Source organism: Uranotaenia lowii, chromosome 3 (assembly GCF_029784155.1).
Source record: "Uranotaenia lowii strain MFRU-FL chromosome 3, ASM2978415v1, whole genome shotgun sequence".
In the NCBI taxonomy this organism is placed as follows: domain Eukaryota; kingdom Metazoa; phylum Arthropoda; class Insecta; order Diptera; family Culicidae; genus Uranotaenia; species Uranotaenia lowii.
In genome coordinates this window covers 359,817,377-359,831,462 of record NC_073693.1, presented here as the reverse complement: position 1 = coordinate 359,831,462, position 14,086 = coordinate 359,817,377, and the positions used below count along the sequence as shown (strand labels likewise).

The following is a 14,086-nucleotide window of genomic DNA, read 5'->3' as shown; positions in this document are numbered from 1 at the left end:
TAAAACTTTGGTTTATAGAAAAACTCCGACGTAAGATTGAAATTTAGGACGCTTAATGCTTTGGAAAACGCTTTTAATAACATAGACATGTAAAATGCTGTAGGCCTGTTTAAGTTATACCAGATGATTTTAAGTAAGATGATTTTCGTTACGTTTTCAGCTATCAGAACTCAAGGGTGACAATTAAAGCCTCGAACTACAATTTAAAAGAATTCAATAACGAATTTCGTACAATTAAAAGGCATACATATTTTTTTGGGGATTTCAGCAACCTTGGTCTAGGTATCAAAAAAGTGACTGGCTAATTAGTATAAAGATTTTGTACCAAAAAATCGACATCATTTTTGTTTCTTCTGTGAGACCGAGCCTGCTCATATTTTTCGTGCCAATTTGTGAATTCTTGAATTGAAATTTTACGCTTACTCAGTCGAAGACCGTAACTTCGTGTCTTATTAGGCAAAAAAGTTATTAGCTGCTTAACAGGGGTATGTCTTCTGGCAATGGAAAACAATAAATTCAACTGACATCGCTTCTGGTGCCTCGCGAAGTGTTGCATGAAAAGTAGTCACGCTATATCTCGCTAGGCAACCAGCAGTGATATCAATTGAATCTACTGTTTTTAAATGCCAAATTCATCACCTAATGTCTAACAAGAGACGAAGTTATAATTTTCCACAAAGTTATGATTGTTCAGCGGAATTTTTTTTTAAATTATAAATTGACACAAAAACTATGAGCAATATCGGTTCCAAAGAAGGAACGAAAATGAAGTTGATTTACATACAAACCTGAAAATTCTAATTAACTCATTAAACGTTACTGAAAAATTCTGCAAAAAAAAACATGGAAGAATTTTGAACCTAGACGACCTTTAGACCCCTGGGTTTGAGGAATTGAAAAATGACCTCAAATCGACTCAGTCTAATGTCTCAGGTTAGATGTACTTTAAGAGACCGTATGCTATGTTTCACGCATCAAGTCTCACATCTCATGTATCAGATCTCAGATGTGATATCATACTTCTCATATTTCATATCTCGGATCTCATGTCTAAAAACTGGTTGCTCATGTCCCAGATCTAAGATCTCAACTATCATGTCTCATGCTTCAGGTATTAGGCCACCTGACTCATGCCTTATGTCTCATCTCACATGTCTTGTCACATATTAAGGCATGATCATACTCATGTCTCAAACCTCGGATCCTTGTCAAACTTCAATATTTTTTTGTGTGTTTTCCATTGAAAATGACCTTTTACTTTTTGAAAAGTATTGAATTTAAGCTTAAATACCGTGTTTTGTAAAAACAGCATAATTCAAAAACATAACGAAAATGATAAAACTACAGGCCTCTTTCGTTTTTGGCAACACGCTCGAGAATTTTGTGTTGCCAAAATCGAACCGTGCCAAAAACGAACGGTTTTTTCATCAACTTTTTCCTTACCTACTAATAAAAATAAACTATTTTTTCGTAGGTGATGGAAAGAATTAGAGAAACATGAGGTATCAAAGAACGGAAGAACATAAGCCGTTAATATCATGAATTTTTCGAAAAAGATGCAATGGCTCACCGGCAGGACGTGAACCTGCAATCTCCGCTTCAGTACAACGGCGCGTTAGCCAATTTCACCACGGTGAACATGATGAAATCGGCCAACACGAGCAATCGAGAATATATTTCGTTATGAAATTTCGTTTATAAATAAATTGAACTGATAAACAACAAAAAACTTCATTAATCTAATATGTCTGACTTATAGCCTCTATATGCAAAATTTCATAACTTTCATTTGTTACACATATGCATTACAAGTGTCGCTTCATATAATCATTCTATGTTTTTGGATATATGTGGGACACATATTTTCTAATTGTTTAACAAATTGCAAAAATCTATATAGGGTCTTGACACGAATGCCAAAGCGTTGGTAAAGTGTCACAAATAAACAAAAAAAAATATATAGGGTCTACACATAGCCTTAATGTGTCGAATTCGTTGAGTTTAGATATTTTTTGTCATTTCTATTTGTTTGTTTGTATTTGTTTTGAGTTATTTGAAATTTTTATGTATTTCGTCATTTTCGATTGCTTTCTTTTATTTTTAATTTTCATTTATTGTTGTTGTACTTTAGGAATATCAAGAACGTTTAAACGTATTTATGGTGTTTGTCTAAATTGTATTGGTTCTGTTACAGCGAAAACTATATGGTAAAGTCGTTCCAAAAAATCGTTCGATTTTGGCACATGTGCCAAAATCGGATGTTGCTAAAATCGAATGTTGCCAAAAACGAACAGGGTCTGTAATAGGAAAACTAAAAAAAAACTAGCATCAACATTCTTGACAGTCCATCTTGAGGAAAAGTCACGTAAAATTCACATCCCACCTTCACCTTCACCCCTTTCTTTATTAATAATGCAGAAAAGCATAACGAAGGATAAATCATCCAAATAGAATCTTGAAAGCATGCACGCAAGCTTCTATGCAACTTTTAGTTGTTTAAATTTTTTTTTTTCTCAAAAATTTTCTCGGAAAAGCCCGAAAATGTTTTCGAAAAAAGGAAAGATTTGCACTGGCTTTGAAAAAATTCAATAAAAAAAGCAGTGAGCAATTCCTTCCGTAATACGATGTCCCGGAAATGATGAAGCTAATTATAAGCATAAATTTCTTGATGTTTATTCTAAAAATAAAAAAGTTTCAAAACTAATCGTCATTAAGCATTCCGGATTCTAAGCAATCTGATTTACATAATTAACATTACCTCAACCTTTGAGTGTACCTCACCAAGTCAACTGTTATACAGACAAAAGGCGCCACAAAGCAATCTGTCAGTTCCAGGGTGTTGAAAGCAAAACATTGAAAATGATGCCGCACCGACACATCACCCCACTTTCCCGTGTTCTGCCTGTCAGTCAGCGGAGTGCAAGCAAAACAGAAACAAACTCCCGTGCGAAGAAGAACCAGCGACAACTGTCAGTGTTCAGTCGTCGATTTCCCATGGAAAGCAAAGAACCAAAAAACATTGAACTCACACACAGACAAACCTGTAACGGAACAGGCCCTTCACGGTATGCGTGTATGTGTAGTGGTTTCGGTTGGCTTTCGACTGCGTTCCCTACTCCACTACTGAGACGATATATTGGAAAAAGTGGCCAGTCCGTGAAATTTGACGACGACGATTTTTGCGGGACTGTCGCGCGAAAGAATTACCTGCGGTTTGTGTCAATATTTACGCCCTCACGTTGCCCTCGGAAGTGATCAAAGTGGGCCGTGAAGTGTCGCGCAAACATTTTCGGAGCGTTTACGTGCAAATTTTACCGTGTTTCGTCGCTTGAATCGTTAAAAAAGTGAATTTTTCGGCTCAGGGCGACCTGGGTTTTGGGTTATGGTGTGTTGGGAAAGTTTTTCGTTCGAAAGTTGGCTCCTTGCTACGTGAAAAAGAGTGTATCGTGTTTGACAGGGGCCCCGCTAGAGAGTAGTTACGCGAGACGCCATTTTAGAATTTTTATATTTTGCTTCGATCGGAGTAATTTATCGGGGTTTTGGGATTTATCAGTGCCTGGCAGTTGATTTGAAAAAGGGGCAGAAGTTGTGAGTGGGTTTTTTGGGAAGTGTGATCAATTTTCGAAGGGGGAAATTAAAAGTGTCAAGCTGCATAACGGAGTCGTAATGATTCGGAAGTGGAACGAAAATGGATTCCGAAGATTGGATTATGGAGCAGAGAAGTGGTTGTGGTGGTGGTGGCAAAAGTAACTCTCGCTCTCGAGGGGAGGTGAAATGTTGATTTAGGTAAGAATCGTGAGCGCCCGCTTTCAAGTGACCTGGATTTCTGTCTTATGAAATGGAATTTATATTTGCGGTGGCCCGTTGTGTCTCCGATGCGAAACCAGTTTCTAGTTCAAAGCACCTTACAGCGATTAGGAACGATCTGTCGGAGCAGATGCATGCATGCATCTAGTTATAGAATTGCGCTGCAGGAACAAGTGAACGAATCTTGTCCGTAGAAGAAAGGTGCATATCTCATTAGGTTGAGGTTATGCCCTGGAATGATAGCAAATTAATACATTTCTGTCAATCTGTCTTGTATCAGTCTTCTGTCAATTTTTTTTTCATAAACGAACGAATATCAAGGCTACGCTAACGTTGTGCCAGCTATCAAATTGCATCTGTTGACGACGTTTGGCTGTTTACAGCTTTGATGACCCCCTTTTTGGCGCACTACTTGAGTTGAAAAGGGGGTCGCCGTTCTTGACGCACACCAATTGCATCCAAGAATGGTGCAGTGTTTTTTTTTTCTTCTACGCTTACATTGCTCGAGGTGCACAACGACCTTTGGACCAAGATGTACTAGTATTTTTCATGGATTACGTGACTCCTCAAAGTGACTTTTAAACTTCAAATTAAAGCTTTCTTATTCCACAACAAAAATCGCCAAGAAAAAAGTCTAAACTTCAGTCAACTATCAGCGCTAATTAAGCGGATTCAAATCATGAAACAAAAAAAAAAGGAAAAGCGCTGATCATGCAAGTTGAAATATCTTCAGCTGCATTCTTGAAAACACCTTGACGATGTGCTACCACCTATCATCGGATTTTTCCTTCTCCGGAGTCGCTGCCCATGTGTTGGTGCGATATCGTTAACCCTTTTTTCTTGACTCAAATTGCTATCCTTGTGTGCGTAGTTGTTTTTCAAGTGTATTGGTGACTCCAATTACCAAAGCTGCCGTCTTTCAATTTCATCTGTCGGTTGTTGGTGTTGGAACGAAAATGAGTAGAACAGTTAGTTGACGGTCGACGTCATCATTTATTTTGTTGTTTTGATGTTTCGGTTCGTTTCTTATCAGCTTGGTTCTCTGTTTCGTTGTTGTTTTGTGTATTTACTAAAATCAGACTTTTCAATCTCAATACGTCATTTTCAGGTAAACAATTAAGTCCCAAACTTGTTTCTGACGAAATTTTGGGGTTGTATTTTCCTAGTGGGACAAGATAACACTCGATGTTGTTTTAAACAAATCACAAACCGTGTTATCTGTTATAAGAATTTTACGTTGTAGATGCAAAATTTCGCTGTCTGGTAAATATTTCCCAAAAAAATGTAAGAAATCTTAAAAAGACATGAAAAATTATACTAAAATATGACCAATGTTATTAAAATAAGACAAAATGATGACAAATATGTAACAAAATTTGGGCAAAATCTGAAAAAAAACTTATTTAAATTGTACAACAAATAACAAAAGTCTGAAAGAACGTTGAAAAAAATATAACAAACGATAAAATGACAAATGTGTTAAAAAAATGGGAAACTCATGCCAAAATATGATAAAAATTACAAAATTATGACAAATATTTTTATTAATATTTTTGTCTTAGTTTGATATGAGTTTAGCTATTATTGTACAACTTTCGTCACGTTTTGTAGGATTTTTTAAAACTTTTTGTAAAATTTTTGTCATTCTTCCGTCATCTGTCTTATTTTTATTTATTCTTTTATTTTGATCATAGATTTTTCAAATATTTCTCATTTTAATGTCAATTTTATCAAATTTTTGTCACAATTTTGTGATTTTTTTATCACATTTGTAATATTTTTCTCATTTTTTTTCGTCCGAGTTTTGTAATTTTTTTTATCATAATTTAGTGTTGTTGTTATCATCGTTTTGTTAGATTTTTTTTAAATTTACTTTTCCACGATTTCAAGTTATTTACTTTATTTTAAAGTTGATTTGAAGCCGCCATATTGAATTTCAAGATGGCGCATCATGGCGTCAAACAGCTAAACTCGACTTCGACTCATTCAGTCCTTTCACCCGATACCGATATTTTGGGGGTTTCGTTGATTTTCAATCATTTAAAGCATTTTTTAAGTCAGGCGGAAGCCGCTATCTTGAATTTCAAATGGCCTCGAAAATCTGTTTTCCGACGTCTGCAGAGCAAACTCGACGACCTCACCGAAAGTTCCAAGGCAGCAGGTCTCAAAGTCAATGTCGGAAAGACCAAGTCGATGGAGATCAACACAGGAAATCCCTCCAGTTTCATGGTAGCTGGGCAACAAGTTGAGAAAGTGGAGTGCTTCCAGTATCTTGGTAGCCAGATAACGCCTGATGGTGGTACCAGAAAAGACATCGAAACCCGGATAAGAAAGGCCCGATTTGCGTTTGCGAGTCTCCGAAACATCTGGCGGTCACGCCAGATCTCTCTACGAACGAAAATCCGAATCTTCAACTCAAACGTCAAATCCGTATTGCTGTACGGGTGCGAAACTTGGTGCACATATGCGGTAACGACGCGAAAACTGCAAGTATTTGTAAACCGCTGCCTGCGGAATATCATCCGCGCTTGGTGGCCTGGCAATTGGATCTCGAATGAGGAACTACATCGCCGGTGTCATCAAAGGGCGCTAGAAATTGATATTCGGGAACGTAAGTGGAGATGGATTGGGCACACGCTGCGAAAAGATGAAAACGAGATTTGCAGAGAGGCGCTAGATTGGAATCCAGAAGGTCATCGAAGAAGAGGCAGACCCAGAAATTCGTGGCGGCGAAGCCTAGCCGCTGAAATCCGAACTGTCGACGAGAATCTTGACTGGGACCAGGTGAAGACGCTGGCTCCGGATCGTCAACAGTGGAGGTCTTTTACCACGGCCCTATGCACCGGAGGATCGGCGCGGGATCATTAAGTAAGTAGACGTCTACACAATGTCGTGGCATGTACGCATCTCCCGCTTACATTTTTCAAACGATTTTTCCAAGTTGAATCGCTTCGGAATTCCCGTGTACTGTGGTCAGCCTTCAAAAACGAGCTTGCGAAATTCATCAGGTGAATGAACAATGATTTCTTTCTGTTTTCTACTAAAACTTTTAACGAAAAAGAAAGTAATTCAATAGACTGTTATAAACAACTATGTACATTTGATTTATAAAAGCGGTTAATAAGATTTCTCTCATGAAATTTACAGTACAATTTCTTCTGAGTGTACAATTTTAACACCATTCAGGAGGTTTTTTTGTATCTTAAACGGAAAATAAAAAAAAGGTAAAATTTACCTTTTTGCGAGGTGAATTTTTTCCACCCCTCTTTTGAGGTAAATTTTACCTTTTTTCCATTCACCTAGCAAAAAGGTAAATTTTACCTTTTTTTTCATTCACGTAGCAAAAAGGTAAATTTTACATTTTTTGCATTCATGTAGCAAAATGGTAAATAAAACCGTTTTCCCATTTACTGATTTAAAAGGTAAATGCTGGTTGGATTGGTTGGTTTCTTCAATAAGAATTAAAAAATACAAAATTTTTCAAAAGTGATATTTATTTGAGATAAATAGGGACTGGTTATTCGGCTTAGCGTTCTTCTGAGCCGCCATGGCCGCTGAATCCTCCTGCGTTGCGTATATTCATGACCTCCTCCGTTCGACTAATCCGGTCAGGTTCGGCTTTTCCGGCTGGAGGATGATGTGGAATACACCTCAAAGCTCTATAGGCCGATCTGAAACAAAAGCAAAGTATTATGACGAGAATCAGCACAACTAAATGATATCTAAGAAAACACTTGCTATTCTACTCCGATTCTCACATATTAGACACGAAGCAAAACTTGTTTCGAAACGGCAAAATAGCTTAACCTCAAATAAACGGATTCAGCAAATAGTTACTTTTTTCGAGATGTATTGTACCGTTTTGTTTAGCTCAATCCAGGTCAACTTCACCTCGCTACGAGGTAAGTTTTATCTGATTTGGATTTACCTTCTTTTCTAGGTGGATTATACTTTTTTATTCAGTTCAATTCAGGTAAACTTCAACTCGCTACGAGGTAAGATTTATGTTTTTTGGATTCACCTTTTTTCTCGGTGAATGCTACCTTTTTTGTCTGCTCGAGTCAGGTAAATTTTACCTCGATGTGAGGTGAGTTTCACCTCGGTGAGGTACAAGTTACCTTTTTGGTTTCCACAAGCATTCACCTTTTTATCTCGAAAATTTTACCTTTTTATGATTTTCCGTGTACAATTTGCGCCGGGGGTCTTCGGATCTTCCCCAACATTGAAAATTTGGTTCATTATTACGACGTAATAGCTAATTTATTTTTTCAGATTTCTAATATTTTTAATTTTCGAGTTAGATTTTTTTTTGTTAATAAAATAAAAGAAAACAATATTTCAAGCCTCATACCTCTGTTTTTTTTTCAACGAAAATGAAAAAATAGCACATCAAAACACATTGCAATTTTATCAGCATTGAAAATAAAATGTTGAAAATTTTAAAGTAATGAACTGCCGTTCAAAGCAAGACTGTCCCATGTGACTTTTGAGTCATTTTCACTTTTTTGCTGGAAACACTCTTTTTTAGTGTTAACTTTCGAATAAAAACACAAACAAGTATACTTTGTTCTGAACTTATACGAAATTTTCATCAAGGTGGTTGTCTCTATGTTGATGTTTCTACGCAAGAATGTCACACTAGACAAAATTCTATTGAAAATGCAAATTTTATCAAAAAATTCTCTTAAGATAAGTTTAAACTGTTGAATATAATGTTATTCACTGAAAAAAACACTAAAATTAAGGGCGGAAGAGGAGCGAGAAGCCTTGAGTGTTTTATTCAGAGAAATTTCCACAAACATTTTTCGGTAGGCACTACTTAAAGGATCCATTCTCAACTATACATTTTTATAAACAAAGAGGAACGTTTTTCCCAAATTATTATCTACGCAAAAGTGTCACACGGGGCGTTTTTGGCTGTAATTTGCTGTTTTTTGTAGGAAATGTTATCTTCTTTTGTCAGAAAACATTGAAAAATGATTAACTTGAACTATTCACTACGAAAAAACTGACGGTGAATTTTTAGTTTTAAAGAAAATTTGAAAATAAAGCTGAAATTTCAATCGCGTTTTTCTCGTTTGCACGTTTTTCCACATGTGACAATCTTGCTTGGATGGAACGGCAGTGAACTTAAACCAAAAAAAAAAATCAAATAAGCTTTAAATCTATTTAAAATTAAAAGAATCAATTAAATTTAAGATAAGCTCGCCAGGCCGGATATTTGACACAAAATTAAGGAAAAGTCCGGCTACAACCGGGCTGCCCGGATTTTGTTTCAAAACAGCCCGCATTTCGCCCGGTTTGATTCATTTTTTTTTCAACATCTTTCAAAAAAGTCAAATTGAATTCTTTTAATTTAAAAATCTCCGAAGCGTCTGAAAACCTTTTTTTTTTAGAAAATTTTATCTACATAATCATGTATGGGTTTTGAAAGACCAATATACGATTCAAAATTTGCTGACGTGTTTTGTTTGTAAAAAATGTTTTTAGTATTTTTCTGCTTAATTGTTACTGAATAATTTCATGATTTTGATCTAATTTGTCCCGATTTGGGGTTGAAAATGTTGAAATTTAATGTCCGTATTTTGCCAGGTTACGGTCAGTTGATATTTTGGCTACCTTCGTTAAAGTCAGTTTACACCAAGGTTGCCGAAATCCCAGAAGAATCTGTAATTTTACAGAATTTTGAGCAAAATTTCATCACAGAATCTGTGTCACAGAAAACAGAATTTCGAAAAATTCACAGATTTCAGTGAATTTTTTTGGCCAATATAAAATTTAGATTTTTATTTTGACATTCAGTAAAGTAAGATAAAAATGGTAATTTTACTGAACTTAAAAGTAAAAAAGACCCAATTTATCATGGATTTCCTATGAAATTAAAGGAAACAGTATCACAGAAAACCATCACAGAATTTTTGGGTAAAATCACAGAAAGTCAGATTTTTTTTCTCATAAACAGAATTTTTTTCGGCAACTCTAGCTCACATAACATTATATCAAAACCAAAAGTATTCAAAAACTGCAAGTAGTAGTGGTAGTAGTCTAGAAGATGGCTATATGAAGTAAGTTTTAAACATTCTCATAAAATGGAAAACTATGTTAAAAAAATTTAATTTAAGGTCCACTAAAGAGGAGTGAAAAGCCAAAAGTAGCTCGTAACCTTTGGATCATCTGACAAATTATTTTGTAAATAGTTAATCACTTGAAAGCCGATAAAAACATACAATTTTCCTTAAAAATTCTCAAACATTATATAAATTTCACACAGACTGTGAACTGAAGTTGTAGTAAGTTGCTATCGAAATACTGGTATATGAACTTTTCATTTACCGTGGTTGAATTAAAAGGAATCTTTCGATTGCTTTGATTCAGCCGAAAATATTATTTTTGAGCACCACGAAATAAGCTTTTATGACCTTGAAATCATCTTGATTTGAAATTTACGCTCTGAAACATGATACACATTTTTTCTCAAATTTCACCATCATATTTTTGTTAATTTTTCACTTTAATTTTAAAACGCGTTTTTACTTAAATTTGTTGACCAGGGGCGAACAGAGCACTTTTAATCTGGGCACGATGAGCGTTTTCTGCCGTATGATCTAGCAGCGAATTCAACTCGATGAAGTCAACTGAATAATAGAGCTACAGCTTAACTTGTTTCATCTGTCGATTTGGCCTATTGGTAAGGTGTCGGAGAGGTAATCAGTAGACTCGAGTTCGATTCCTGTTCAAGGGGATTTTTTTTTCACATAATATTCATGGATGATTTTTTTTATTGTTACATTACACGGCTAATAGCATCAAAGCATCATCCGTCAAACAAAACACCAGAAACATAATGTATGAGCATGTGTTAATTCTTTGAATTCTACCAACAGACCTAGATTATTTTGTTATTGCTTTGTTTGATGAATCTACGCCTCACCGTTTAGTGCAAAATGCATCGATCATGAAAAAAAAATCACCTTGACCAGGAATTGAACTTGAGTCAACTGATTACAGTCGAATTCGCTGCTAGATTGCCCGGCAGAAAACGCTCATCGTGCCCCGATTAATTGTGCTTATACTGCCTCAGGAGGTTTCTCATTTTGCCCCTACAGTAACTGGTTTTCAGCTTTCGGCAAAAAATTTTAAAATGCATTTTTAAACGTTTTTATATACTTTTTCAAGTTTCATCCAATTAGTCAATAGACTATTTGAGTGTCTGAACATGAAACAATGATGTCATTCTCATATTATAGCTGTTCTCTATGGTTAAATAAGCGTTTTCCTTAATGTGGCCATTATGCCCTTACCTCCCCTACTTTTCAATGGATTCAGATTTTTTATTTTGAAATGGTTATAACTTTTATCAGAAAATTCTTAGTTGCTTGTCAAGTATGTATGTACGTATGTATGTATGTTTGACCCACCAGTGGCTGAAAGGTCTTTCGACCCGAGTCGGTACGGAAAGTCTCGATCGCACATTCAAATATTGTTCATGCTTAACTCATCAACAATAATTGCAGCACTACCAAGGGGTCCGTTACCACTGGTTTGGGATAGGTTTGACTCACCAAACTCTCTTCCAACTGTTCGAAACAAATTTAGAATTATGAAAAGGAACTATAGTATCCTTCTCATGATTCCATATTTGCCGAGATACTCCGGCTGGTTTGAACCCACAATCCATTGTATATCAGTTTTCCGCTCGTTTGATGCCCTGTCCTACCCCCCTCTTACCCATTATAATAGAGTTAAGCTATTTGTAATCCAAAAATATTTACACATTTTTAATCATGTTTTACATCCTACCATATTAATGACGCTTGAAATTTCCATATGTGGCATAAAATAATTTAAAAAAAATACTTAGCTTTAAGTGCGCTGAAACGCCAAAATTCTTAGCTGCTTGGCAAGTAAGCAAAAAATGAAGCTTATGAATAGTCAAAACCAAAAATCAAAGACCGACTTCATTTCAAGCTCATTTGAATTTTCTGGATGATTTAATGTGCAAAAATTTCTTCTTCCATACAAAATTGAAACGCGTTGCGCTAACTCAGGAAACAACCATATCATCTCAAATTTTACATTGATGTTTGGTGACCCAAAAGGCATCGAAAAAACATATGGAAATAAAAAGTCACTTTTCGCAACGGTCTAATGTGCATCATAACCATTGAGAGTTATTGATATTGTTTGAATATCTGGGATCCAAATTTAACTATCTTGAGGAAATGTGCATGCATGTGTGCAAAATCAAACTATCTTGAGGAAATGTGCATTAGACTGAGTCGATTTGGGGTCATTTTTGAATTTCCCAATCCCTGGGTTCTAAAACGCTTCGTCTTGGTCCAAAACTCATCCACGATTTTTTGCAGAATTTTTAAGTAACGTTTACATGAGTAAATTTGATCTTTTAGGTTTGTATGGGAAAATTGAATATTTTGTACTGAAAAATCAATATCGTTTCTGTTTCTTTTGTGGAGCCGAGCCAGCTGATGGTTTTTGTGCCAATTTATAAAATTCCCAAGGGAAATTTTCCGCTGAATAACTTTGTCGAAGACCGGAACTTCGTATCTTTTTAGGCAAAAAAGTTATTAGCAGTTTAATAGGGGTATGTCTTTTCGCATTGATAAACATGAAATTCAATTGACATCACTGCAGGGTGCCTATCGAGATATTGCATGATTACTTTCCATGCTGTACTTCGCGAGGCTCCAGCAGTGATGTCAATTGAATTTATGGTTCAGCAATGCCAAAAGACATTACCCTGTTAAAAAGCTTAAAACTTTTTTTCCTAATGAGATACAAAGTTTAGGTCTTCGACAAAGTTGTTCAGCGGAAAATTTCCCTTAAGAATTTTATAAATTGGCACAAAAACTGTTAGCTGGTTCGGCTCTACAAAAGAAACAGAAACAATGTTGATTTTTCAGTACAAAATATTCAATTTTCCCATACAAACCTAAAAGTTCAAATTGACTCATGTAAACGTTACTTAAAAACTCTGCAAAAAATCGTGGATGAGTTTTGGACCAAGACGAAGCTTTTAAGACCCCGGGGTTTGGGAAATTCAAAAATGACCCCAAATCGACTCAGTCTAATGTGCATGTTTAATTTACCTAAAGCAGTTAGGTAATAAGTTGTAAATAGGCTAATAGTTAGTAGGTGTAAATTGGACAGTACAAGTGTCTCATATAACTAGAATGATTTTATAAGTTTAAGCTTTTCAAATGCGAAATATTGAAAAAAAAATCAACTAAACAATTAAAAAATGTTTCAAAATGTTGATCAAAAACGTCGTGCATTACATTTCAGTTCACTATTATAGAAAATTATATTTTGTAGAATATTTTTTTCTTTTTTCTAAATGATACACTAAGAATTGGCGAACAAGGAACCGATGAAAGGATTCAAAATGGTCTTTAAAGCAAAAATATAAAGATATATTGATTCTTCAATCAATTCTCGTCAAGTTTATTAACTTTCCAAGGTTTCTGCAAAGCTGAAGAGCTGGAGTAAAGATCATGAAAATTCCGCAAAATCTATCGGATCGGATACAGGAACGATGAATCAAGCTTTGCAACAACGGATACCCATTCGATACGTTTCTATTTGACCTCCAGGGCTTATCAATCGTTCCGGGAAGACGACGGGCTGACGTTTTCTTTCGTCAGAAACACGTAAAAATTGGTATGCGTATGGCTCAAGGCATTTGGGAAATGTCATTTGAGCTGGAAAACATTCCTAATGCTTCCAGCTCAGGCCCACGACTTCCTTTGAGGCTCGTTTGTGCTCAACCCTCTGCTCATTAGTGACGATATGTTCCCCGCTCTCATCGCACACACGAACAAACTCCAAACGACTTCAAAGGTCAAATAGTAGAGATGCAACTGGTAAGCAACTCTTCCCGATAAGATGATGCAACAAATTGCCCATCATATACTCGGTATCTATCTACTTCTATCGGAATGGCAGACGACCTTGAACATCATAACCCATTTATTACCGGGGAACAGCTCTGGAATGGCAATGAATAACGAAATTAGAAGCAAAAAGACACAAGCAAGATACAACACATACTCGTAAACCAAACCGAGGCAAACGAGATAGGGTCGGGGTCGACCTAAGGCTGTGATTTATGATCAGGATTTTTTATCACTTTTGCCGTTTCCATCCGGGGGATTTTCTTGCTTGCTCTAGCCACGTAGGACTAGGAGACTCTAAAAGGGCACACAGACAGGCAGCAGAAGGAAAATGTTTTGGGCGTACGTGACTCCCCTCAACGATGACA

The 14,086-nt window shown here is 36.0% G+C and overlaps 1 protein-coding gene across 2 annotated transcripts in view; it reads left to right on the top strand.

Annotated features, from left to right (window-relative positions):
- The first annotated feature begins 3,144 nt into the window (after window positions 1-3,144).
- LOC129750673 (histone-lysine N-methyltransferase ash1-like) overlaps window positions 3,145-14,086 on the top strand; it is a 41,572-nt gene continuing 30,630 nt past the window's right edge. For both annotated transcript variants that reach the window (XM_055745675.1, XM_055745674.1), the window contains exon 1: window positions 3,145-3,786. The gene's annotated coding sequence lies outside the window, so the exon portion shown is untranslated. The remainder of the gene's footprint in view (window positions 3,787-14,086) is intronic.